The following is a 5,315-nucleotide window of genomic DNA, read 5'->3' on the forward strand; positions in this document are numbered from 1 at the left end:
TGTGGGACAGCCTTGTCCTGGGCAGCAGCTGCGGGGCCTCTGGTGCTTCTGCTGCAAGGCAAAGCACAGGGATCCCGATGGAAGGGGCAGAGGGGCAGAGCAGGGCCCCTCTCTGGGCTGCCTTTGGCCTCTGAGCAAGAGAGCCAGGCCTGGCCAGGCTGCAGCAAGCAGAGCTCTGGCTGCCTCTGCCTGGGGCTGTCCCTGAGCTCAGCCCTGGCCTGATTCCCAGCCAGAGGCTCAGCTCCACTCTGCCATGGGGCCTTGGCCAAAGGGCTGCCCAAGAGGTCCAAGCCCATCCTTCCTGCCTGACCCCCCATCCCTCACCCTTCTCCAGCGTCTCCAGCGCCCTCTGTAGCGATGCCATCCCAGGACAGTGCCTGTGATCAGCAGCTGCACCAGCAGGCATGTCCAGAACAGCCACGATATGTTAATGCACGAGGCGGTCGGCTCAGGGTCCCTGTCCTGCAGCTCCAGCTCCTCGAGATACAGGCCCGTGCCCGGCCCAGGATGGCTGGATGGGTCGGGACGATGGCCCAGGAGCAGCAGCAGGTAAAAGTGCAGGATCCAGGGGACCGGGTCGGCCATGGTGCTCTGGGGAAGCTGCCACCACCACACACGCTCTGGACGTCTGTCCTCGCCGAGGTCAGCCCAGGCTGTGGGGCACAGCGGTGGCTGGGGACAGTTGCCAGGCACCATGCTGCCCCAGAGGCTGTGATGTCACAGAATCCAAGCACTGGCTTGGAAGAGTTCTGGGAGATCAACTCCAGCCTGTGATCCATGGTTACCACGGCAAGCAGATCTGAGCCTGGAGTGCTATGGCCAGGCTTACCTTGAACACCTACTGCAACGGTGACTGCACCAGTGCCCCCTGGGGCACACCATTCCCATATCTCATGCCCCTTTCTGGGCAGCAGTTCTTCCTAATGTCCAGTGTGCACCTCTCTTGGCACAGCTTCAAACCCTTTCTTGTCCTTGCCCATCTCTGAGACGGCTGGCACTGCCTTGGTGTTGTTGCAGTATGTTTCAGTAAAATAGAAATATAAAATTAGTAGTAGTTTTCCTAAGGACTGATCAAGTAGCTTAGGCCCTGAGTTGGCAAGAGTGAGGGGTATTCAGTTAAGTAAATTTATGTGTGTACCGAAGTAGAACTTGCTGAAACAGTAAAAATGTTACTCTCTTAAATAGTGCATTGTTTATCTACATGATGTATGTGACTTGTTGCGGGGGTGCGGAGCCGCTCGTGGAGGAATAGCGAGGGGATCAGCCAGACAATCAATGTGATTGATAAAGCATAATCCAACTTTATTGGGAGCATCAGACAGTTTTATAGCCCAACATAGCATAAATCACCATTATTCATATTAGTACAATCTTATTGGTTTTTACTATGTACGCCTTCTCTTATTATTGGTTATTGCAAGTGTGAGATAATCACGCCTACTGAATTTCTAGCCAAAAAGCATACGTGCTATCCCGCTGCTCCTACTTCCCTTATTCTTATACTTATTGCTATATGGTATCCATCCCAGGGTTATACCTCGCTTGCTACGTGCTTCCCTGGAAGTTAAGGCCTTGATTGAACAATGGGCATATGTATTACTTATCGACTAACTCTGCAAATTATGCTAGCTGCATTGCTTTTGCAAAAGTCTCTTAAAAGCAAACACTGCTGCTCAGCAAAATCTGCTTAAGAGCAAGGCCTAGCTACTACTTAGCAGGAGCTGCTCTCCTGCAACAAGGCCTCAGCTGAGCCATATCCACAGTTGTGTCCATGGCTTTCTAACCAATTCTCAACAATTCCCCCTTTTTTATTTTGTGCAAGAAAAGCATGACTCATGGCAGACTCTGCTATGCGTGTCATGCTTTTCTGCAAACATTGAAAAATGCTCGGAACAAGCAGAAGTACAACCACAATTACAAGTGCAATTATTATAAGGTGCTGTAAAAGAGATGTCAGCCATGGCCCCAAATGTAATGACTTTAGCCAATCAGTTAAACCTAATCCAGTGTATTCTTGCAAGTGAGTAGTAAGTTGTTTCAAATCACTTATTTGTTTATGAATGGATACAGAATGATCAGAAAGGATCATACAACACATTCCTTCAAAGTCTTCACATCCATGGCCTTGTGCTAAAAGCAAAAAATCTATAGCTGCTCAGTTTTGCAAAGTAGCATGACAAACAGAATCAACGTCAGTCAAAAGTTGTGATAGAGCTATAGAGGTAGCATTAGTCTGTTTTGCTAACCAACAGCCCAGTTTATCAAGTTGAGAGAAAGCTCTTGCACTAGCAGCACCTGGAGTAAGAATAGATGCTGCTATAATTTGTGCAGTTGACCAAAATTTGACATTATCCTGACAGTCAGATTTGTAAGCATGAGCCAATCTTTTAATGCGAAGATGTCTTCGGCGTGCCTGTAAAATCATTGACACATTAGGAGTAAACAAGGTAAGTCTTTTAAGGTACATGGTCCTCCCCTCAATTTCGATGGTATGCCTGGCCAAGCTCTGTCCCCACAAATCAAAAACACACCTGGGGGCAAAGCAAAAGGAGTGTTTGTGGACTCTGAGATAGTAGCAGAAGTATAATTGCACCACAGTGAAGCATTTCGATACACTGAAAGAGATGCATTTACCAAAACTGTGTCTAGCTGATGTAAAGATTTTCTAGAGTAATTGAACATCACATATGCATCAGCTCGAACTGACCCCATCAATTCCAATTCTTGGGGTTCTAAAGATGCATGCCTTAAATATGGAACCCATAAGTCCCAAAAATTAACATTGTTCTTCGGATTTGAAATGTTACAGACTGAAAGTGCATCAGGACATGGCCAGAAATCAAGTGGGATACCAACCAAGCATGTAGAAAAAGGATTACCTGGTGTTGATAAAGACAGGCATATAGCATCTTGCCCAGTCTTATTTGCCAGGGTAACCCACACATTAGTTTTGGGTTGTGTTGGTATCCATGCTTCAGTCAGGATGAAGGAAGCGATTAGCATCTCTAAGATTACCATGCCTAGATTCAGGCTGAAGATGCCCCTTAATAACATCATCCCATTGATGTTCTGGTATACAACAGTGACGTGTAATATCTGGGATATCCCGAGAACAGACAGATTTTAGTACTACTGTAGCAGCAAACCACTCTATCTGTTGGATAGCAAACAAGAGACACCAACGTACTAACAATCGATACCTGTTCTTACAATTTTCAACAACATACCCTACAGTTACAAGAGAAGGTTGCCGGCGATCACGTTGTTCACCTCCTGAGGAAAAATGAGTGTCAATTAATGCCAAAGCCTCTGGCTGCCAATTAGTATGTTGCAGCTTTTCAGTACAAATAAGACACACAGGTTGCCAGAAGTGTGTTTGATGTAACCAACACTTTTCCTTACATGTACCACATTTTATCAATACCCATGCACCTCTCTTACATTTTTTATTACAGCTTAAACATTGTCTCTTTCCCAGTCCAATTTGATCAGCAAATAATGAAGGTTGGTAAATAGCAAACTCTTCCAAATCAGAAATGGTCCTCTTCAGAAGAGTCTCGAGTTGTTGGACTAAGGGTTGTACTGCCAGATGATCCCTCAGTCGCTCTCTCTCCTCTTGTTCCTCTTCTTCCTGGGTCTGAGGTGGAGGAGGTGCAGCCTCTGTCATCAATCACTGGACAAATCCATTTGCTGGGTACCCAAATGGGTCCTGTGGGAGCAATAACACACACGTAACCTCTACCCATATATTGTACCTCAGCAGGTCCTTGTGTCCTAGGTTGCACAGATGTAAAAAGCCATTCCAAAACAAGTGTCTGATGATCTGCTGTGAGCTGTGTGAGAGCACCCATGAGGTGATCTTTTCCCTGTAAAATAGTAATGTCAATGGGTACATCCTCCACTCTCCGAGAAACAGCTCTTTCAGAGATAATTGTAGCCAGTTTTTGTAAAATCCATGTCCAACCCCTTCAACTGCCTCCAGACGATTTTGCAGTGGCCAATCAGATGGCCAATGACGCTTAGCAACAATGGTAATGTCAGCACCTGTATCCAATAAGGCTCGAAGTCGCCTTTCCTGTTGAGCAAAATGTAATATAGCCTCCACAACAGGGCGCTGATCCATTGTAAGGGTAAGTAATACCAAACCTCCTGTAGATCCAAATCCACCAGTTCCTCGCAGTGGTCCTTGGGCCTCCTTAATCAGCTGCTGTTGTGGAATCAGCTGAGCTATGTGGCTTCCTGCAGGAATACTGATAGGAGGAAAACGTGTATGAACCATAATCATAATTTCACCTGTATAATCCACATCGATAACTCCAGGTTCAACAGTTAGTCCCTGTAAAATAGTTGAAGATCGTCCCAATAATAAAGCTCCATAAGATTGTCCATTTAAAATTAAAGGTCCACAAACCCCAGTAGGAACCTTTAAAGGTTTAGAGTCTTTAAGTACAATGTCTATTGCAGTTGCCAAGTCCAGGCTGAGGCTCCCTCTTTGTGGCTGGCTGAAGTTCACCGGCAGGGAGCAAGGAACCTGTTGCAGTGGCTGGCTGACGTTTGCAGGCAGGGAATAAGGAGGGGCTACCAGAGGCACTTGGGTGACTTGGTACGCAGTTGGTGTCTTCGCGCCGCGTCCCCTCACACTCGTCTGGGGAATGTGAGTTACGCTGACAGATACGGCACCAAACATTTGTAGTTTGACAGTCTCGTCGTATGTGGCCATTCTGCCCACATCGAAAACACCTCACATTGGAGTGAGACTTGTCAGCAGTCTGAAATTTATGTGGCTTTAATGGCTCAAGTGCAGCAACAGCAAAAGCTTGATCCTGAGACTGCCTGCCTTTTAGAGTTAATGTTAAATCCTTAACAGCCTCAACTAACATAGCTTGAGTTCCTTGTGGAATTTTACTCATACGATCTAACAAATCCACTACAGTCCAATCACCTGATAATGTAGCTATTATCGATCTTACTTGTGCATTGCTATTTTGTATAACACATTCCTTAAGCTGTGGCCCCTGCATATATTGAGGTACTCCTGCTCTCTCTATTGCAGCAGTAAGCTTGTCCACAAAACTAGAAAATGACTCCTGTGGACCTTGTCTAATATGCATATAGGATGGTAATTCTCCTCTCTCAGTTCTAACTAAATCATATGCAGCCCTAGCTAATCGCATTGCCTCCTTTACTATATCTGGGCCCAATAATGCTTGGGCGTCTATCCTGGCAAATTGACCTATTCCCATAAATCTGTCCATTGTGACCCCCCTAAGTGGATCATTAGGTGCCCTTTGAATACGTGCAGCTTCTTCACACAA

The sequence above is a fragment of the Erithacus rubecula genome (genome assembly GCF_903797595.1).
Source record: "Erithacus rubecula genome assembly, contig: scaffold_135_arrow_ctg1, whole genome shotgun sequence".
NCBI classification, from domain to species: Eukaryota; Metazoa; Chordata; class Aves; order Passeriformes; family Muscicapidae; genus Erithacus; species Erithacus rubecula.